This window comes from Ochotona princeps, chromosome 15 (assembly GCF_030435755.1).
Source record: "Ochotona princeps isolate mOchPri1 chromosome 15, mOchPri1.hap1, whole genome shotgun sequence".
NCBI classification, from domain to species: Eukaryota; Metazoa; Chordata; class Mammalia; order Lagomorpha; family Ochotonidae; genus Ochotona; species Ochotona princeps.
Window position 1 is genome coordinate 38,217,218 of NC_080846.1, and position 23,974 is coordinate 38,241,191.

Sequence of the window (23,974 nt, forward strand, 5' to 3'; positions counted from 1 at the left end):
TATTTTTTTTTTAGCAATATTGGGGATAAGCTAAGCTAATGGATTCATAAAAGGGGGAAGCTCAAATCCACCATCGATCCATTACCTGCAATCTGCTTATCCCGTTAAGCACTTCCATACACACATTATTTATTTTGGTTTCTTTAGCCTCCGTGAATGAATCTAGGTGGATTACATCTTTAAGCTATTTCTTTGATTCCCAAGCTTCCATTATCCTTTATTCTTTCCTCTCCATTTGTTTTCTACCCACAAAAACAGCTGGTCTGCATTTAGCAGTTTTCTAACTCCTGGAACTCCATCCATAAGGATCCATACTTCTGGCAAAGATTCTAGCACATAAAACAAAATCCTTACACATTTCAACACCTTCTAAGTTGGTGAAAATAAAAAATGCACATTTCAATAGTGAGATAATAGTACAAAATCTTTATATTGTTATGGTAAGGAAAAATTAACATGTTCAAAGCATTTGCTCATCTTTCAGTAGTATTGCTGAAAATAACTCCAATTATTTCCTAAGAAATTTTCCTTACTGAAACAGAAAAGCAGACTGCTAGCCACTGAAATAGTGCCACTTAATTTCAAAATTGGACAGATCTTTTATTTCTTCATTCAGTCTTTTCATTTTCCTTTCAGGAAACCCCACCCCTCCACCTACTATACTGACTAAAGCAAAGGAGATCTGATAATTGCTATTTAGGTATGTTAGCATTGCCAGTAACAATTATGTGTTTGAGAAACAGGATCACTATAGTAACCCCAAAGGAATTTACACAGCACAACATCCAGAAAATTGTAAGTCTTCAGTGCATGTTAGTTCTCCTGATTTCCAGAAACTAACAAAAAGTGTGCACTTATGGCTTGAAGTTTTATTTCATACTGATAATAGGGTCTGAAACTTATTCTCACATTATCTAATGGTTCCCCAGCTATTCAATACAGATACATGAGAAATGTTGTTTAAAAAAGAAGACAAGGGCCCGGCGGCGTGGCCTAGCGGCTAAAGTCCTCACCTTGAATGCCCCGGGATCCCATATGGTTGCCAGTTCTAATCCCGGCAGCTCCACTTCCCATCCAGCTCCCTGCTTGTGGCCTGGGAAAGTGGTCGAGGACGGCCCAATGCATTGGGACCCTGCACCCGCGTGGGAGACCCGGAAGAGGTTCCAGGTTCCCAGTTTCGGATCGGCGCGCAACGGCCGTTGCGGCTCACTCGGGGAGTCAACCAGTGGACGAGTCAACCAGCGGACGGAAGATCTTCCTCTCTGTCTCTCCTCCTTTCTTTATATCTGACTTTGTAATAAAAATAAATAAATCTTTAAAAAAATACAAAAGAAGACAAAAACTTTCACTCCTGTTGTGGCAATTTCTTTCTGAAATGTTTATTTTTTATGAGAAATAAATAAATATCATTGCCTTTATTAAATGGCTCAGATGTGTTACTATATAGCTATTTTTAATCTTTTATAACAATCATTTCTTCCTAAAATAGATTTTCTAAATGCACTTCTGCTTCAAGATTCATTGTTAAGTCAAGTATAGGTTGTACTGCCAACTTTTAAATCTAAAACTCCATTAAATTATTCCTATGGATACTAATTGTTCTACTTTGTCAAAATTGAGCTTGCCAGAAGATACCAAATCTTTGCAAATCTTTATGTGAATTTTGATTTAGTAGAAGAAGCGAACAAAGTTTGATTACAGACAGGAAATAGGTATTATCATTGAAGTATCCCAAACTTGCTTTTTTTTTAACTGACTTTAAATTATTTCTGTTACTCTACTGCTTTTGGGATTTATGTTCCTAATTCTAAATAATTAAAAAGTAATTAAAGCTATTATCTAGCATCAGTACATCCAACTCTGTGATAAAAAGGTAAAATATGTTAGGCAAAAAAAAATTTTAAAGATTTATTTATTTTCATTGCAAAGTCAGAAATACAGAGAGGAGGAGAGACAGAGAGGAAGATCTTCTATCTGTTGATTGACTCCCCAAGTGACCACAATGGCCGGTGCTGCGTCGATCCCAAGCCAGGAGCCAGGAACTTCTTCCAGGTCTCCCATGTGGGTGCAAGAACCCAAGGCTTTGGGCTGTCTTCTACTGCTTTCCCAGGCCACAAACAGGAAGCTGGATGGGAGGTGGGGCTGCCAGGATTAGAACCGGCACCCAAATGGGATCCCGATACGTTCAGGGTGAGGACTTTAGCAGCTAGGCCACCGCGCCAGGCCCAAGGTAAAATTTGAAGTTAATAGAAAAAGCAAAATGTTAGATATACCTTAAAGATTTATTAGATGCACAAAGAAAGCATGAGGGCACATTTTTAAGACTAACTACTGAAAGATGCACATGCCATAGTAGTATATTAAATGCTACAAACTCCCTGCAATTGCATATATATAAGCCATTTTGTATCTAAGGGACATTTTGACAGAAATGAGAATAAATTAATCATTTTCCTAGAGGAGAAAGATAAGGTAAGGGAAAGATAGTGGATAAAGAATTAATTTTGATTATAAATGAATGTATATACATATATATGCTTCCATAAATGATTTATTTATAATTTAAGACTTATAATTTTAAATATATCATGAATTATTACAAATAATATTATTATGAATAAATTTTATAAATTAGGATTCAATATAAAATTATACTGAATTATAAAATTATTATAAATATGATTTATAAATAATAGATGTATAATAAACATAACTATAAATGTAAAAAATAATTGTGCAGCATAACAATTATATATTCTAAGGCCCGCTTTATATATGTGTGTGTGTGTGTATATATATATATATATATATATATATATACATATATAACTTGACTATCATAGTTGGTAGAAGAGGAAATTGCTATTGTACTCTTCTTTCAATGCATTTTTATTTTACAGTTTGTATTTTTAAAGGCAGGGTTTAATTTTGTTAAGACCACCTAAGGAAAGTACTGGTAACTCCTAAACAACAATTATTTATTTTTCATAGTGCTGAAACTGGGGAGTACAAAGTCAAGGCACCTGTGGAATTTTGCCAGGGTTCTCTCCTTCACAGATGGTCTCCTTACAAAATGGAAAGGGAAACAGCTTCCCCAGGACTCTCGTAAGAGCAGTAATCACCTGCTTTCCAAATGCTCTAACCTCTTCATACCATCTCCTTGGTGTGTAGGATTTCACCATTTGAACTAAGGGACACATTGGACTCAAGCATTGACAACATAGCATACAGAAAGGGAACATTAAATATCTATATCTACATAATTTTCATTTAATTTTTGGAACTTTTTGTATTATTTTCTTTACTGAAGTGCAAACAGTAACCCTTTATAAGACAATGCACATTTTCCTGAATGGAGATGTCTACAATGTCAAACTTACCTTGTTATTATATTCAGCTATTGTGGGACATCATAATGTGGTCCACAGTAATAAGTTTACATCTGCAAGTAACATTTTAATGCAAATGTAGATATCTTGAATGACATATGCCAAAGGAATTGCTTGAAAGAAATGCCTACTTTGTAACTAAAATAGAATTCTCATCAATATAGATAATACAGCAATTTAGTTTTAATGACAACAGAAAGGGAGACCAGGGTCATTCTGTGAAATGTGATTCTGAAGCCTCCAGCCTAAATTAGATCTTTCAATTAGATTTATTTCACATAGGGAATCTAATCTGGTATGCTTTAAGATTGCCAAAGTGAGGGGAATAAACTGTTTTACTGCCTATGCATGCCTTCTTTATCATGGCATTCTTAATATCCTGATGAGATAACATATGTGCATAACATTTGTTCTCCACAGTACTTACACCTTAATAAGCATGAAATGGATGCAGCAACACAGACATCTGTGATTCTCACACTTGCACTTAGATTTCACCTCATATTGTGATTGAGCCAGGGCTTCTGCCCCCAACTGAAAGGAAAACAACTCAAAAACACAAGCCAGGTGTCTTTGACTTGAGATGTCTATGTGATGTGTGTACAAAAGGTAACTCTTGAATGAATTTTTTGGGGGAAGTCATAATTAAAATACTGTTTGTTTTTAGCACCAGATGTCTCATGAGTGGCTAACAGTGTTTCTAACTAGACACCATTGAAAAGGAAGTGCTCTAATTTTGAACTATTTTTGAAATTGTCTTAATTGAAGTGGCAGATATTATTCTAAGCTTTGAAGTTGTAAATCTTGCATATAATGAAAGGAAAGCTGGAACTATTTTTGCAATGTGTACATATAGTTAACAGAACAATGTACAACTGGTTATAAACATTGTAATTATATAAATATAGACTTTGCTTATATATATATATATATATTATATATATATATAATGTAAAAGACGGATAATTTTCCGTTTTTGAAATCTTTTGTTATTATTACTTCCCACGATGCAGTTTTGCAGTTACACGGGTTCCCCTGTATCCCTCCTTGTTTTCTTTCCCTATTTTTCCCTTCATCACTTTCCCCCATATTATTACCATAGTATATTCCTTTAGTAACAGTTACAGGTTCAGCATTCTGTTGAGTGCATTATCTCATTGCAGGTACAGACAAAGGCATAAATCTAGCATAATATATAACTGTTTCATTGGAAGTCTTCCTTTTGTTCATGAATAGGGATGCATACTGCAATGTAACTTCACTTCCAGGTGTGTGAGCTCCATTATGTACTTCATCTGCCAGAATATATGCATATATTTGTTCACCTATATATCGACATGCAAGGTTGTGTTATATCAGAAAGACCACATGGTATTTTTCCTTTTGGGATTGGCTTATTTCACTGAGCATAATAATCTCCACATTGGACCATTTTGCTACAAACGGTAGAATTTCATTCTTTTTTGTGGCTTTATGTTATTCCATGGGGTAGATATATCACAGTTTTTATCTGTTCCTCTTCCAATGGACACCTGTATTGTTTCCATGTCTTTACTATTGTGAATTATGCTACTACAAATATAAAGATCAAGTTGCTTTATTGTGTGTAATTCCACTTCCTTTGGATATGTTCCAAGCAATAGAATAGCTGGGTCATATGGTAGATCATTTTCAGTTGTCTGAGCACCCTGCATACTAACTTCCATTGTTGCTGCTCTAGTCTATACTTCCACCAATAATGAAGTAGGGTACCTTTATCTCTACATCCATGCCAGCAGGTATTATTAGCAAATTTGTGTATGTAGGCCATTCTTACTGGAGAATAGGACCACAATGTGGTTTTTATTTGCATTTATCTAATAGCTAGGAAGCCTGAACAGTTTTATATGTCTACTAGGCATTTGAATTTGTTCTTTTAAAAGATGAAAAGCAGATTTAAAAAAAAGATTCACTTAAATTTACTTGAAAGTCAGAGTTACAGAGAAAAAGAGAGAGAGAAAGAATGAGAAGGTGATCTTCCATCTGCTGCTTTACCTCCCCAAATGGCCTCCATGACCACAGCTGAACCTGTCCAAAGCTGGGAGCCAAGAGCCTCTTCCACATCTGCTTCGTGGGTGCAGGAACCCAACCACTTGGGTCATCCTCCTTTGCCTTTCACAGATTATAAGAAGAGAGATGTATGGGAGGTAGAGCTGCTGCAACACAAACTGGCAGCAATACGGGATGCCTGTGCAATAGGCAAAGGATTAACTTGCAACACCCCGTTGCTTTCTTTTTAAAAGCCAGTAATAAAAGGTAATAAACATATATATGTAATGAATTTATTATGTATATATGTATATGTAAAAAGCCCCATAAATGTATATATATGTGTGTCTGTGTGAGTGAAAATGAAATTTTACCTGCATTTATATGCATTTCTTAAACTTTAAAATGTTACTTAATGCACTATATGTAATTAGTTTGCCAGAATCCTTAATAGTTTGTAATAAAATATAATCAAAATAGAAAGACAATCAAATATAATATATAGTGAGTAGTTTCCAGTAAAATAAGTATGTTAAAAAACAGAGTGGTCCACTGTATGAGCATAGTCGTTTGAACATTGAAAGATTATGCCAATAAAATTATGCCTTGGTGGAATTGCACACCTTAAATAATTAAGGAGAGTAATTGGGGATTTGCTAACTATAATAATTGGCTTGTATTTTCCTGGTAAAAAAACTACAGATAAATTAATGCGTTATTAAGAAACACTTGTACAAAACAACCCACAAATATATCATTTTAAAATTTAGCTTTCTAACAACATGACCTTACCTGAATACTGTATTACTTAGAATTTCATTTACGCTTGAATAAGTGGGTCAGTGTCATATATATGATTTTCCTAGCACTATGGAAAAAAGGACAGATATACATCCTTGAAGTTAAAGCTTGTGTTATTGATCCATTTGCCAATTTATCAACAAATGTTTGTGTGGCGTTATGCAAAAAATTGTTCAAATTCTTGAGTATACAGTATTAAAAATGGTTAGCAATTCCTGCTTTTTGTAAAATATTATGACATATTTTGTCTTCTCTGAAGTTATATTTTCATATGGTTATTTACTGATCTTATAACATATGTGAAATAAGTGAGGAAAAAGTTACTATTACTCATAGGGTCGACATTGAAAGAACTGACTGGGAGACTCTTTAGGGCTCATGACTTCTAGACCAATGCTGTATTATTTGTCAGATTTTACAGATTTTTTTCATAATATGAATTTCCTATTATCCTAGAAATCCTTTTGTGGATACACCTAATTTCTTTCATATTTAGTTAATGGGTGTTAAAGTGGAATGATCAAACAAAAGTTTTACAGGACTGTATTCTGATTAAGAAAATTTGCTAAGGAGTCAATTTCATTGTCTTATGCCCTTTTCCTAGTCAGTGAGCTAACATACATAAGTTACAGAAAAGAGAGAGTTGATTTTTGCATTTTCTTCCTTATTTGTGTATAAGGTTTCTGTCTGTGGAAAGAGGTTTTCAGGGATACGGGCCCAACAGTCGCTACATCACGTCATCCCACTCCCACCTCACATGTCTATTTTTTTCTTTCCCTCCTATATGACACTAGTATTTTGGATACAACGCGTACCTCAATCAAGTATGACATCTTAATTTAATACATCTGCAAATATTCCATTTCCAGTTAAGGTCATATCCTGTAGTTCCACATAGAATTGGATTTTGAGGCGTATCATTCCGTCCAGTACACATAATCTATATTCCTACATACATATTATTAATGTTATAGGGCCTTTTACAATCCTTGCTGTCTCTGTCCCTGTCTCTGCTGCCCCCATTGACCATCCTTGATCTTTGGCTCCCTCCTTCTGTGATGCATTTCCTCCCTTAACTGATTCAAGATTAAGTTGTAGAAAGAGGGTTGTAGTTGGAATGTGTTACTGATTGATATATACCATCTACTGAGAACTTCCTGACCACAGGGTCAGGATGGATAACATCCTGCTTTAAGGTGAAACAAATGGCAGCATTATTCTTGGAAACACCCACTTGACCATGACGTAAAAAGTCTGAGCCAGAATTTGACTTCTGTATAAATAAGGCAGGCCGCTTTCCCACATTGTCAATTATGATCTTGGAATTGTAGTGGTCCATTTCGTTCCTCTTTGTGCCTCATCCACGCACCCTTCTCGAGTTCTGAACTCAGCTGGAGCTGGACTCCGACAGAGAAAGGCAAAGAGGGGCAGAGAGAACAAGGAATCTTCTATCTGCTAAGCTATTCTCTAAATATGCAAAGGACCAAAGGCAGGGCTGTGCCAGAGTAGGATCCCAGAACTCAACCCTCACCCATTGCCTTACAGAATGCACACTGAGAAAAACTGAAGTAGAAAATGGAGGCTGTACTTCCACCTTCACACTCTAACATGGGATGTGCATTTTCAAGAGGCATCTGAAACATTGTCCAGATACCCAGTCTGAGTCCATTCTTTACAAAGTTTCATTCTTAATTTATAAACACTGAATTAAAAATACTAATATAATTTCTAACAACTGAAGATCACCTCCTTATCCCCTCCTGAGATGACTATATAAGTAAACTCAGTTGCCAAAAAATTGTTTTGCTATTTTATTGGGCCAATGTCTGAAGACACGGTATATATTTCCCACACTATGAAAGCATAGGAGGCTAAGCTCAACACAGAAACAGATGGATTTCATTTCTGTGATTCTATTAGCTGTTGCTTTCTTTTTCATACTCTTTATAATTTTGTCACCTCTGATGAATGAAGCATGAGTTTAGTGCACACCAGCCTCTTTTCTTTAGAATAACTGTACATTATTTATTGAAAGCTGTCCTTAGAATTTTAGTGTCTGGCTTTTTTATCCATAACTCTTTATGCTTCCATATCAAACAGTAAGTATCTCAAAAGCAGCTTTCCAGATTGTACTGTATGAATTTTGTGACTCTATTTGCAACTATATTTTAAACTATCTTAGGTTGTTAAGAGTGATAGATCATATCTCTAAATCATTAGTGTCTGAAATGATGTCTTAGACATATGATCAATGCTAGAGTTTCAGCACCTCCCTAAAATTCATGTGTTGGGTAACTTAATCCATATTCTGGCTTCGTCTTTCCATGTTATGCATTATACCATTCTATGATACAGCAGAGGCAATCAACAGATGGTGGTGCGATGTTGTTGCACTTTCCAGCCTTTAGAACAATGCACTAAATAAACCTCTACTTAAATAAATTGCTCAATCCATAGCATTCAGTTATATCTATAGAAAAAGAACAATGTTTCAATGACATAGGCATTCAGTTAGTTTCAGGTTCAAACGTGTCTAGGTATGTTTAGTAAATTGGTAAGGGTCTCTTCTTATGGACAACAGAGACCAATGACATATTAACATTTTCACCAGAGAGGTAGGTAATTGTGTTCTCTCATATATATTCTCTGTGTTAGAGCTTTTTAGACATAAACACCAGAATGTAAAAGAAAAACCTCACTTCTGATCGAAAAAACTATTTCTCCATCCCTATAAATTATGGCCGACCAAGTGACACAGTTTAACCAATACCCAATGAAACACATCGGAACTAAGGAATAATTCTCATTTTACGTGTCTATTACATGTCTGCCACATCTGGTTACTAATGAATTTACTGATGAAGATGGGTAAGATACTCTCACAAAATTCTTGCTGTACTTAGAAGGCTATATAAGTAATAAACACAAAATACCTGTCATGTATAATTCCATGATAACCATTGGTGTTGATACTGATTAACTAGTAAGAGTTAAAGAAACATGGTTTACCTAGACAAAAATGGAATGTAGAACACCTTATGTTACTGATAAGCAAATAGGGAAAAAATAGAAAAAAAATTATTTAGCAGTGTCAACATTGTGAATTTTATATAACTTCCAGGGTTTGAAAATAAAACACTTATGAAATCTTTCTAAATGTGTGTTTTGATTTAACATGACTAAAATGATGCTTATAAATTTGTAAAAAAAAAGTGTTAATTGTTAATATTTTAATGCGAGGCAAGCATGGCAACAAAAATGGTAAGGAATAAGCAATATTAGAACATTTTAGGACAAAATGAGCATAAATTACTCTCAGTATTCTTTCAACTGGGGAACTTAAACACATGAGGATTATTCGAAGAAATACAATGTACTATCTTCGATTTACTTGGAGCAAATATAAATGTGAATGATCTCAGATTCTGCCAATCTATGATTTAAGAAGAAATACAAATATCTAGAGAAGTTCCTAATACTCATTTAAATTATGTTCTTATCTTCCTAGATTCACAAGTTGTGTGAAGAAAAGTAGTTAAGAAAGTGGTAAGGGAATTTTTTCCTGAAGTTTTAGATAATTATAATCTGTCAGAGAAAATTACTTTCATTCATTTCTTACAAAGATTTGTCTCCTTATATGTGTTGTTCTATATTCCTTACTGAATTGAAGCTCTCAAGCACAAAGTGAACTAAATCTTCTGAAAAAAGCCATTGTAAAGTTTAATATTACCACCTGTAAATTTAAATTACCATAGTTACATAAGAGCCTCATGAGTTTCTTTCTACATCATTTTAGTAAAATAATCTATACCACTGCTTGCATAAGGGCAAGATGTGAAAAGATAAGCAGGGACAAATTTACCAAAAAAAAAAAAAAAAAAAAAGATTCCTTTTATGATGGAACAACTTTCCTTTTTTCAGGATTGCATTGATGAAACCACAAATGTAGACTTTTGTGTTCTCACACTGGATTAGCAGTTGTTTCCTTTTGTTCAAGTGCTGCTTTCTTAGGAAATCAGTCAAGCCCTGTGACTCTATCATCCCATTGATACTACTCTTTTATTTTCTCTAGAAACACTTATCAGAATGGTTAAAATAAAGCAGCAAAAGTAAAACAAATAAAACCTAGAATGCTGATGTATCGATTTTTCTAAACCTTAGAAGATAGACCTGTATGTGCATCTGTTCACATTGATTCTGTATTTCTTAGTACAGTGTTGGGACCATAGCAGCTGAGCGAATTAAAAAATAAATGATTCATTATTTCACAAATCTTCTATCCAGGACACACAATCATAAAAGTACTCAGATTACTCACACAGTAACAACAAAACAAATGACAAGCTATACATAATTGTTTCTTGAAAATAAATGGCACACACAAACACCACTGACCAATCATGCTTACATTTATTATAGATAAGATCTTAGCCAAAATACGAATTTTGCTCAGCAGTTCTTTGCATTTTATCAGAAACATAAAGATGACTTGTGCTTATGGAAGATTGTCTTAGAGCACTTAATCATTTTTGCTTTAACACTATGTCTTTGGACACAGTGGTATATCTTTACAATAAATTAGAGAATGGCTCAAGTTTTATCTTGCCATAATTAAACTACAAACTTCCTGAGCCTGTGTTCCTGTGAACAAGCCAGTTGTATTTACATGCATTCTACAATTACATTCAAATACATGTATTTGAGCAGAAATACATGCCAGCATTCCATGATGGAAACCATCCAACTTTAAATCACTATAAATTTGACGGTGACTTCATTGCTACATTGAGGTACCAAATAGAATCTTGTCTAAGGTGGAATTAAAAAAAAGATCTTTGTTGACTTTTTAAATTTCTCAAAATTTATAGTAAATCACCCTTGAAGGGAAGATACATGTAAAAACAATTTTTGAAGTATTTTAAAATATAGATTGATTAGAAGTGCTGGTGAGCATAAATTCTGTTGAGTTAAACAAGATTTCACTTATACTGCAATTTTGAATAAGATTGGAAGCCCTTACATATGGAAATATTCATTTGCTTGTAAGTTTGCAATACTGCTTGTTACCCAGAAAAATGATGGAGAGAGGCCAATAAAGTTCTGCTTGTTTCAGTTTGTTTTTCTTAATAGAAAGTTAAAAATGTGTCTACTGCAGTAACTTCAAATTCAATTGTCAACAGTGTACAATTATGCCAGGAATTTTTTGTACAATAGCCATATTTCCGAATGGAATATGCTCATTCTAATGCTGAAAAGATCTAAATTTAGAGATTTACATTTGTGTGCATAATTCCACACAGCCAATTTTTGTTCCAAATGCAGCTCTGACTTATTCAAGCTCAAGCTCTCTGCTGTTTTCTCTACCAAATATTCAGAGAACTAATACTGCCTATTAAGTCTTATAGACATTATATAAAGCTAGATTAATAAATATGGAACTCCATGTAATGCTTGTTATATAATTATTTTCATTCTTGAAAAATTGCTATCAAAATAATTCTCCCTTTATCCCTCTCCTCATCTGGAAAAATTGATCTGTGACATTATGATGGCACACTGATCAGCTTTTCAGGATAATAGGAATGCTTGTTCGTGTGACCGACTTATTTTAAAATTCTGATGTCTGATTTACTTTCTTTTTCCTTCCTTAATATCATACTCCCATTTCTTAATATTGCCTACTTTCAACATGTTTAGATTTGCAAGGCATACTTTAAGCATGGTGTCTCCAGATCTCTCCAACAATTATTAGTCTCTGAGCAAGGCTATGCTGGCTTTACCTTCCTTTTTTTTAAATTTTTATTTTTGATGATGTTTACATTGTTTATCCAGATGGGAAGGATTGAGAGTTAGGGGAAGGTGGATGAAACCATTGTTTCCAAATTTTCTTTTTCTTCTTCCTGTATCTGGTGAAGAGAGGGGACAAGGAGAGAAGCCACATCCAACCTCTCAACTGTCCCAACACCCAGAAATAGGAAAAGGCCACCTAATATCAACCCAGGGTCACCAATCTGGAGCAAGTTCTGAGGATTCTGCCCAAGTGGTTTTGACAGTTCTGAAATGCTGTCAATCTTGCCAATCCAACTAGGAGGAAATGTTTCCAATGTCCTTTGGCTGTCTTAGTCAATACCAGGGTCCCCATTCACCCAGATACTTGCTGTCATCACTTGTTTTGAATAGCAGTCCAATTTGTTCTGCCCTCCTTCCTGCTGTGGTACCAGATACCCTCTGCAGGCCCCAGTAGGTTGCCACATCCTCTGTGTGCATCAGGACCTGCAATCCACCGCTCAGTCCTTTCCACTGATGAGGCCCAGTTCTGACACATTCACTCCGTGGTCGGACCACTAATCCTGAAAGTGGGCCCTCATGTCCCCACATGCTCCCACCTGTGCCGTTCCCCAGACCCCCTGTAATCCCACACACCATGCTGCATGGTCAGTGGGCCTCACCTGGCACCACTGGTACTCTGAGTCACTCAACACAGCCCCGGGGCTCATGGAGCCAGCACCCACTCTTCAGGTAGCCCAAAGAACTCAGGCCAGGTGACCTGGGCCATGTACCTGAGCTCACAGACCCGGCACCCACTGTGCCGGTAGGTCTAAGGATCCAAGCCAGGCAATTGGGGTCTCAACTGACCTCCCCCAAGTGCTCATGGATCCAGCACCCACTGTGCAGGCAGTCCTAAGGACCCAGGCCAGGCTACATGTACCTCACTAGAACCTCTTCCCCCAGGGCCTATGGAACCCGCACCCCCTGCAACCTGCCACACACACACATACCTTTATAAAAAAAATGAACAGGTTAGGCATCCATGGTGGCACATTGGTATGATAAACACAGATTTGGTGTTGACCAGGCCCAGAATGCCTGCCAGCTATTAGCTGCTTTTCTCCCAGCAGTGTAATACTTGCCTAGGTACAATGTAACCCTAAGCCATAGCCCACAGCTGGGGACTGACTTTACTTTCTAAAATTAGTTATGTATTCCAACACAGATTTTATGCTGCAAGTGTATAATCATTTATGTGGTGGGTGGGCACTTGCTGGGGAGGTCATTTTTTTTCCAGAAGAGTGCTGAGCAGATGGAAATTATTCTAAATGAATGAAAAGGGATTTACTATAATAAAACATAAACTTCTTGAGCCAAGATATTGTTTAAAAACACCATAAAACATGTCGTGCTAGCATACTACGGAGTAATTAAAAAAACAAGCTTACCAGAAGACTACTAATTGTTAAGAACAATTTTACCATGGGAAAAATCTAAGTAGTATTTTATACTAACAGTCAAGTAATACAATTTAATGAAGTCAATCACATAAATATAAACAGGAATATGAAAGGGTAGAGTTGTATAAAATCAAAGCAACATACAGAAGTGAATGTAAGATGTCAATAGCTTTCCAAATTGGATAAACCAATAAAAAGTGCAAAACTACTACAAAAATACAAGTGGAACTATCACATAAAACAAATATTAACATTGAAAATGTTGTCTCGGAGAATAAAAACTGAGGAGTGGAGAATGAAAATTTTCTTTTGCTTTTCTTGTATTTGTAAGTTTTATGTCCCTGACTTTAAAGCAATGTGGATATTCATATTCACAAAATGAAACTAGATAAACTAGAATGAAACAGTTTTCGTTTGAGAGGATAGCCTCACACTTATCAGAGAATGTGAAACATTAACACATTCATGCTTGTTCTGAATTCCTCAGAATGAAGCTAGTCCTATTCCAGAAAACTATGACAGCAAAATGAAAATGTACCTCGCATAAAACTATAAGAACAAACACACATGTCAACTTAGCTACAAGTCTGCACACAAATTACACACTTGACCAAATGCACACTTTTCCACCCTCATATTATTGCTGGATTCAGGACAACAAATTCAGCACAGACATGTTGAACACATACAGAGACAAGGGAACACGTACAGAAAAGACAGACTACAACACCAAGCATGCTCTCCCCAATTTGCAATTGAGCAGATGGTCTTTGAAAGGAACAGTGGAGTGGATGTACCACCATCTACTCGATGGAATACTACTCAGCCATTAAAAATAATGAAATTCCATCATTTGCTACCAAATGGTCCCAACTAGAGACCATTATGCTCAGTGAAGTAAGTCAATGCACAAATGATAAATACCATATATTCTCTCTGATATAAGGCAAACTTCATGCAAAGTATAAGACCAATAACCTTTTCAACACTGTTTTTGCTGCAACCCATGGATTTTGATATTTTTTCAAATTTTCATTTTTTCAAAATAGTTTCTTTTCTCTTAATAAATTCTTCACTGACTCATAGAAAAAAAGGAGAAGTGGGAATTGGAGAATTCTAGCATACTCAGACTGGTTCATTGGAGGTATCTTTAATACAAAGCTAGATTTTTTTTTTCTAGCTAATGGTGATAAATCCCTTGCTTATCTGCTGTCTGTTTTAGTCAACTTCTGGAAGTTGGCTTCTGAAGTGTTTACGTCCACATCTGCTTGAACGAGCTGTTAATGTGTGGTTATTCTTGCAGATACAGTGCACAAAGGAAGACATGTTCAGTAGTTACAATATCAATGAATTGATCACTTCTAATAATGTTAAGTGAAAATAGACTTTTACTTTTTTTTCTAAACGGATATAAAAGTTGCACTAATACTTGCGAATACACCCTCTGTTAATACTTTTTAAAGATTTCACTAAATGAGAGTTTTTATTTCAATAACTATTTAACAGTTTCAGAGATTTTTTCTCATCAAGGTAGATGTTCTGTGCTGATATTTAATGAGACCAAACAAGAATCCACATGCCTATAATTCCATGGTGTAAATAGCATAGAATGAGGAAAGTAAAGGAGAGCATGTGTGAAGTTTAACTTACGATTAACAATAATAATTTAATGTTTGTCAGCTTGGGCTTCTACAAAAATATTGTGGACTATGTGTCTTGTGGACAACAGAAATTTATTTCTCTTTATTCTCATTGTGCTAAGACTCCAAGATTAGGGCATTAGCAATGCTTAGTGGCTGGTTCTGCACTGCAGGGGTACCACTCCATGTATCCTCACTTGGCAGAAAGAGGGCTGGAAATCTCGCTGGTGTCTCTTTGGGAAGGACATGAACTGAGTCCAGGAGGGCTCATGTCCAAACAACAAAGACATTGATGAGGAGGATTTTTACAGATGAATATGAGGACACAACCATTCGGTTCACAACATAGAAAACTGCCAGCGTCTTTACTAACCCTTTATCACAGCATACAGATTTACAAATAACTCAATAGTGAAAATGTCATTTTTTATACAAAATTTTATTTCTAAAAAGGCACAGATCTGGGGGAATATTTATACTTCTGTCAAAAGATAATTTTTCGCTTCAAAATTTTGAACATGTTCACTAAAAAGAATATATATTTTATTATACTATAGGAAAATGAATTATTTCGTCACGTGATGGCAATTACACAAGAGCTTATCTAAAATATGTTAATGAAATAAATGAACTTTTGGATTATCAGTTAATGTGAAATTCTTCCTTTCAGGAAACTGAAATTAACCACTAATTTGGGGCTACAGGCTACTGGGACAAACAAGCAGAAATTCTGAGTTGTTCTAATACATTGTAAAAAGTACAATAATTTTTAAAATAAACCATGAGTCAAAAGAACACAACACTCATTTAAACATGAGATACTAATTATAGATTAATATTAGAAAACAACACAGATTCACTGATCACCATACTTCAACATTTTTCTAGAATAGCAAATGAACTCCTGGGTCAGATCAGCTCAGCTCCAGCCATTCCCGCTGTTTGGCAAACGAGTCAACAGATACAGATCTTTGTTTCTCCTTTCTGTAAACCTGCCTTTTCAGAAAGACAGAGAGAGAGAGAGGAGAAAGAGGAAGAGGATAGAGGATAGGGAGAGAGGGAGAGAGATTTGACTCTGCTGGTTCATCTACAAATGCCCCTAAGACCTGAGCCCCCTCAAGACAGAAGCAAAGCTCAACCCAGGTGTGTCACATGAATAGGAGTCACCAAGTACTGCAGTCTCTACGATTTTCTCTCAAGGGAAGTTAGCAATGTTCTTTCCTCTGGACATTTGCATAGCACAAGTGATCAACACAAATGCTGTTGTTTTACAATTATTATCTTTTTTTGGAAATCGTGAGGCTATTTTCTCAAAAGTGTTTTCAATTGGTATTCATTAGTAGCTAAAAAACTAGTTGCAAATTTATATTTTAAAATGGGGGGAAAAGCTGTATTAATGGAATGGAGGACTCTGAATCGATGAGCTGATGTAGGACAGATGATAAACCTTTTATTTTTTGTGTAAACAGGTGGGTGGTGAATAATTGCTCCATTTCAGAACATCTTTATTGTGTTTTTACCTTTAGCTCATGCCAGAAACAGAAGCTAAAGATTGGAATCTGGTAGTGAACAAGCAACGCTAACTGGGAACCTATAGAGAAAGACTTGGCTTGATATTGCTAGCAAGAAAGTATAGCTGACTTAAATCTTAGAAGACTTAATTTTTCTTTTGCATGAAACTGTTGTAAAAGGGTTTTACTTTACGAACACTTTTTAATTTCTGAATTTTTACAGCACAACTTTCATTCTAATTGAAGTAACTTTAGATAGGCAAGTTATGTGACTGCCCTGGAGTTAGATGAAGAGTCAGTGATTCTGCCAAAAATGTGGAACTGTAAAACATTCTCAATGCAAATGACTAAGAGAAGGTTCTTGACTAAATGCAGTAATGCATTTGTATTCATTTAAAAAAGCCTCCAGAAAAGCATATTTAGCATGTATATATGCTGCATAGAAAATCAAGTGTTAGGATATAATGAAGATATTGGTAATGTATCAGACCACAAGAATAGCCATAATATTAATTCAATAAATGCTCTTACAGAGAACACACAAGTGAAAACACCTTAGAGAAAGAGATTTATAAACTCCTCTGATAAGTTTTTACCTGTAAGGCTCACACAAAGAGCTCTGTGCTATCTAAATTACAGTTTTAACTGCAGTTTTATTTGGGGTGTTAAATCAATGACTTTAGAGCCATAAAATGTACAATCTTCTGCACTGAATTATCTTCATTAACTTGGAGAAAGTGTCATGCCTTTTATTTCTGAGTGCTTGTTAGTGTGATACACACAAGAAAGCCAGCAAGTAGTATTTACTTTATTTGCAGTCCAGGTCAACTGGTTCACATAAACAAACAAACAAAAACAAAACAAGACAAAAAACAAAACTAAGAACTACAATCCATCAATATAATCCTGTGTTGCCAGAGTGTACATAAATGGCCTTTCTTTGTCACAGAATGATCATGAATTCTGGCCTTGAGTCATGGATGGATCCAGTATTTTGACTGATTAGATACACATTTATTCAGTAAATACACATTAGGTAATCATTGTGTGTCTGGTGATAAACTTTGTGCTGCGGATATAAAATCTCTGAGCATTAGACCTTCTCTCCAAAACACAAACTCATGGAGAGAGAAATACCTAAGGAAATAATTATAAACTTGTGAAATGTTTGTTTAATAGAGGTTAAGTACAAGGTTTTGTGGAAGCAAACTACTAGCAACAATTAGTTCTAGGAAAGGAAATTACAGAAAGACTAATAGCAATGCTGGTAATTGAGTGGACCCTGAAGGAGAGTCTCACCTGGAGAGAACCCTGAGTAAAAAGGAGTAATGAGTAGCCACTGAAATGGAAAAGTTCATGGCATAGCTCAGGAACCAACAAGATTGTCTTACAATCATTCAAATACTGACAGACATGAAGCTCACACTGGATAAATACACTAATGGATAGTTGAAAAATATCTTTGAGATTTAAAATGGGCAACCTTAATCTAAATCATTAACTTCTCCATTTACAACATCAGAATATTCAGGAAAGTGCCTACAATCTAGTTTTTGTGCTTTGCTCTAGAACCATGCAACACTAAGCATTGTAAACAAATTTTAAATGATGTATGCCACAACGAAACATACACAAAAATGCTTAGCATTGTTGAACCCTAACATCATTTCTATGATAGCAATTCTGAGTGAAATCATTTTCTTGTATACAAAGTAATTGATTCAAGGAATTTTAAAAATATATAGTATATTTAAGTATATATAGAAGAATAAAATCTTTATATGAACCATACACGTTTTATTCAGTGTTCATCAAGCCAATATGTAAATCTGAGTTGAAAAAATTTACCCAAATCTATATCCTTGGCTATTGGTATATTAAAGTTAATTATAAGAAACAAATTTTACTCATTAATAAAAATGTTTGGACCATAGAAACCATGCTAAATTTTTTTAAAGATTTATTTATTTATTTGTTTATTTTTATTGGAAAGGCAGATAAACAGAGAGGAGGAGAGACAGAGAGGAAGATTCATTCCCCAAACAGTTGCAACAGCCGAAGCTGTGGGAGTTATAAATGGTAATACAGTTGCCTGTATGCTATTAGCACACCTCTTTGGGAGTGAGGTGAATATAGACAAGATTCCTGCTATTATCTCTGTCTATAATCCCTATCTTTAGCTCACTTTAATGACATCTTTCTCTGTTTGTTGTCTTCTTTGCTTCACAAGCAGTGAAGAATCATTTTTCCTACATCTTTACTCAGTTTTGAGTAATGTATTTGCAATTTCTGTAGACTGAGTTCAGATCCATTAATCTTCAGCTTCACAGGGCTTAAAATTATGGAAACCAGAAGAAATCATACAAAGACAAGATTAAGGAAATAAATTCTTCTCACTTGTTTTATTGTTAATGAATGTAACAGGTCAGCAATGATGTGATATAGGATGCACTACTTTCCTTTGTTTTATCCTGAGGCTTTTGATTTGTGTTCACTCAGTCAGGGAGTGATTAAATATCCCAAGCCAAGCCAATAAAAGAGTTTTAAACAGAGTCCATAAAGCTATCCAAAGACAATAGAAATTGTACACTAAGATAATGATTGGGGCATCCATTCTGATGTAGTTGGTAAATCCAATGCCTGCAATAGTAGCATCCCGAATGTGCACTGGTTTGTGTCCTGACTGCTCCACGTCCGATCCAGCTCCCTGTAAATGGCCTAAGACAAGCAGCAGCAAATGTCCCAAGTGCCTGGACCACTGCCACCCATTTGGTAAATCCTGAAGAAGCCCCGGTCTTAGATTTGACCTGGCTTACCCTGACTATTGCAGATGTGTGGGGAAACAACAGACAGAGAAAAGATTCATTCTCTCTCTCTCTCTTTCTCTCTCCGTCTCTGGTCTCTGTAATTCTTACATTCAAAGAAATACACACAAATCGCTTTAAAATGAAATAAAATAACTAGCACTTGAGAGAACTTTTCTTCAAGTCTGTAAAGCAAGTGAGAGTGATCATTGCTATGGAACAGTGAGTTTTTCATGACTGTATTCCATTAGACCTGGCTATAACACTATGTATCAATTTATTCAATTAACTTGTCTCAATAGGTAGCATTATTTTACATGAAGTGAGGAAACCTAAAAGCCGGAATCATAATTCATTGTGATATAAATTAATTATAAGAAAAATAGCCAGAAGGAAACATGTCACCTCAGGAGCACGACATTTTCTCATCTAAAATTGTGAAAATAACTTATGAATACAATATGTGCCAGCTTCCAAAGTGAAGAATAATTGGGAAGCTTATGTTCTTCAGAGGTTAAACCATTCATAATTTGGACAAATTCCTTAATATAAACTTTCTTCATTTGTAGTGATGCAGCTCATAAAAACTAAAATAATTTCCTTCATATACACATGCTCTTAGAATAAAATTATAATTTAATGCATTTCATTATGTGTTTTATCTAAGAACTATCTTCCAACAATATTCACCTTTAGCCAGAATTATCTACAGAATAAATTCATTCTGTGTTGCCATAAATATTTGTGATACTAATCATTCTTTTTGAAGACACTCAAGTAAAAATAAAATTCATTATGGCATTGTTAATTCACCCAGTCAAGGGATATCTATTTAACTCAGAAAAAAAATTATAAGGAGGAATGTGACAATTTTCTGGGAAGTTGTTTCAAAAATTTTAAATAATTGAGAAAAATATCCTTGATGAGATGTAGTTATTTGTATAATTACTAACTAATTTTATTTCATGTTTTTACTTCCAGTGTGGCATGAAGTCTCGTACACTTTCTAATTAATTAACTTGTATATTTTTCACTTAGACATATTTAGTAATTTTCACCTGAATGAAATTTAAATTTTTTAGAAAACAAAATTTTATGAAATGTATTCATATTGAAAGTAAGTTCTCCTTAGAGAATAGTTTCTTCTTTATGTGGCTTAGACAGTCAGTGTGTAAAAAAACAACTGTCGCCATAAAAACAAAACAAAACAGAACAATTCTTTCTGTACTGCCTGTTCAGATCTATTAGGCTATAATGGGTAAGTAACTATCTCAATGAACTACATTTCTGGCTAGCTCCATCTGCTTGCATTTTCCAAACAGTCTGGTGAAGCAAACAGAGATAAGCAGGTAATAAAATATTTGACGGAATCACTACCTCTAGGGTACCACTACCATAAAAGGCATCAGGATGATATTTAACACTAGAAACTAAATCTGGAACCATTTGTTATCAGGAGTTTGGAAATCTCAGCATTCTCCCTAGAATATGAGCCTCAACTCACATACCCAGATGAGAGATGTGTATCAGACATCATTATATAAATAATGAAATAGGAATTACAAGAATATTTAGCTAAAATTATAAATTGGAATGATTTAACAAATGTTCACAAAGTTCTGATGCATGAAATAATAGGAGGGCAGTAGAAAGCAAGAATATGGATACCTGCAGGTTTTGGCAAAGCCTATTAGCAACCAAATTCCAACAATCTTGTCAGCTAAGGATAGCTAATTATAACTGTTATAAATAGAAAATGTCATGGGCTCATACATATTGATTTGCTTCAGATAAAAAGCATTTGTAATAATGAAGCATTTCACAAAGATAGTTTGTTAGGCTTAATATATAAAATCTGTAATATGATAGAACGGTTGCAGAAGCACCTGCTATTTTTCTCTTTGTTCATAGCACTTTGATTTGAGCTCTGCAGCTCCTTCTTATAGGAGTAAATTTAACATCGTGCTGTAAAATGGTAGGGTGATCTCGTGACATATTTTTACCATTGCAGGTGATTTTGAAAAGCTTTGCTTACTTTTCACTTTCTTTCCTGAATACTGCCAGGTCTCCACAAGAATATTCCTTAGTTTTACTGTTGGATGATGAAACCCATTTGGCCTAGTTTCTCATATTGCCTCAGTCAACCACCAGTCATACACCAAGCATAACAGGGAAGTCAGGTTGGCCTAGCCAATCTTGCAGCTGACCTCAGAAAATGAGAACTTGAGGGAAACCAGCTAAACCTAGCCTAGATAAGCAGATCTATACATGTGATCCACAGACTAAGGAATTTTGTTGAATTTGGTTTTAAACTTTGGCAACAAGTGCCTATAGTTTGGCTGCCCACCCTTTCTTTCATTGATGAAGTTTTTTTTTTTTTTTTTTAAAGGAGCAGCCCTACTTGTTTTTCAGTTACCTGTAGCTGTTTCTGCACCACAAAGAAAGTATCTATTAGTTTCAATAGAGACTATGTGATCTATAACTGCTAAAACATTTCCCTCTGGCCATTTTCATGAAGAACTTGGTGATCTCTATTTTAAGTCACTATATTTCAAGGTGGATAGTTACTTAGCAGTAGACAAACATATACATCAAGCATATTTCCAGAATGTTCCATATATATTACCAGATGTTGAAGACGTTTTATGAAATATGGAAAGGCCTTCAGTATTGTGACACAATGAACCAAACTGCTGTTTGCAATGCCGGTACCTTTTTTCATAGTTTATGTTTGAGGCCTGGCTGCTTTGCTTCTGATTCTGCTTCTTGCTAACAGCCTGGGAAAATAGTAGATGAGGCCCAAATACTTGGTTCCCCTGTTATTCATGCAGGAGGTCGGATGGAATTCCTAACACCTGATTTCAATCCAAACCAACCCTGGCTGTTTTGACTATCTGGGGAGGCTGCCAGCCTCTGGAAGTGCTCGCTTTCTCTAACTCTGTGGTTGTATCTATTTTTCCTTCGTTTTTTTGTAGTTCCCCTCTTCATATTTTTTGCTTTTCAAATAAATAAACTTTACAAAAGAAAAGAGTAATAATAAATACTCCAACACTACTTAAATGGACTACAGGTTAAATTTACAGTATTTGATATATGATAGGCTAAAGAAAATGTATTAAGAGTAATTTTCTTCCTTTTTAAAAAAGTTGGCTATTATGACATACAAAATGACATATATGACTGACACAGCATCTACATTGCTTTGTTCTAGTATAAGTTTATTGTTCAATGTCAGCAAAGCAACTTTCACTTTTGAGAGAGATCACATTAAAAATAGATTGTAATGAGACAGTTGCAGAAATAGAAGGGCCAGTTTGGGTCTTGCTTCATTCACCTAAACAGGAAAAGATGGTCCAACCGCAGAAACAACAGAAAGTAACAAATAGATATGATGAGAAATGTACATATTTCTAATATCTAAAGAGTAAATGACATTGAAGATAGTCTGTTGACAAAAACAATCTGAAAAAAGAGAGAGCTCAAAGAATGGTGTTTTATCTTGGACTCGGGTAATTAAAACTGTAACAAGCATGAGATGAAAAGTGTATGAAGAAGAGTAGGTTTGGGGGAAGAAAGAATTTAGTCTAGGATATGATAAGAAAGAAAATATTGAGTAAAAACTTAAACAGATAAATGTGTTTTTCAGAAATGAGGTCCTGAATAATGAATTACATTAGGATTAAATAAATAATCATAAGCTTCATATGGAAGAACTGTTATTATCCAAATTGGTAATATATATATATATACATATATAACAGAATAATAGAATAACTATAATTAATAGAACTTCTAGAATAATAGTACTATTATTATTAACTGCATATGGTAGAAATAATATTATATATTAATGTTGATTATATATATATATTAGACACCAGCATTCTGGCATAGCAGACAAAACTGCCACCTTGGTACTACCATCCCATAGGGGCATGGTGTCCCGGCTGCCCTACATCATATCTTTCTATATGGCTCACTGTTCATGCCCTAGGAAGAACGGCAAGAAGATGGCTCAAGTTGAGGTCCTCCACAGGAGATTTACTTTTGGAATATTAGCTTTTAGATAAAATCTAAAGTTCATCTTATGAATGAATGAATGTGAAGTGTGGGAAGAAGTGTAAAGGCATATCTCTATGGCTCTGTTAACATTCAGAGGTCAAAGCAATGAGGAAGCAACAGCACATGAGCCTGAAGGGGACAATTCAGTGAGGGAACAAGAAATACAGAAATTTGTGGGAAGAGAGGAAAGTCTTTCAGATAACTGGGAGTGGGTGTCCGTATCAGAGTTTTCAGATGTGGCCTGAAAATTGCTCAATGGATGTTAGAATGCAACTGATACTTGCAATGATTTGATAATAACAGCTTTGCTTAAGTGTTGGTAACAGAATGAGTTAGAGAGAAAAACACTGAGATATCAATTATAAATCTAGGTAATTCTCTCCAGGAGTTTTGCTCTGTAGGAAAATCAATGATAAATAAAATCAGTGATACTCTATGATATTCAATGACACTCTCCTAATTTCCTAGGAGAACTAGCAAGGAAGTGGACCAGAAACGACAGCAGCTAGG

General features: G+C 35.0%; 1 long non-coding RNA gene across 1 annotated transcript in view; it reads left to right on the forward strand.

Moving 5' to 3' along the window:
• Positions 1-23,974, forward strand: part of LOC131482078 (uncharacterized) — a 96,661-nt gene that overhangs the window by 68,723 nt on the left and 3,964 nt on the right. The window contains exon 2 of the long non-coding RNA XR_009246752.1: positions 9,727-9,764. This is a non-coding gene — a long non-coding RNA (uncharacterized LOC131482078). The remainder of the gene's footprint in view (positions 1-9,726; positions 9,765-23,974) is intronic.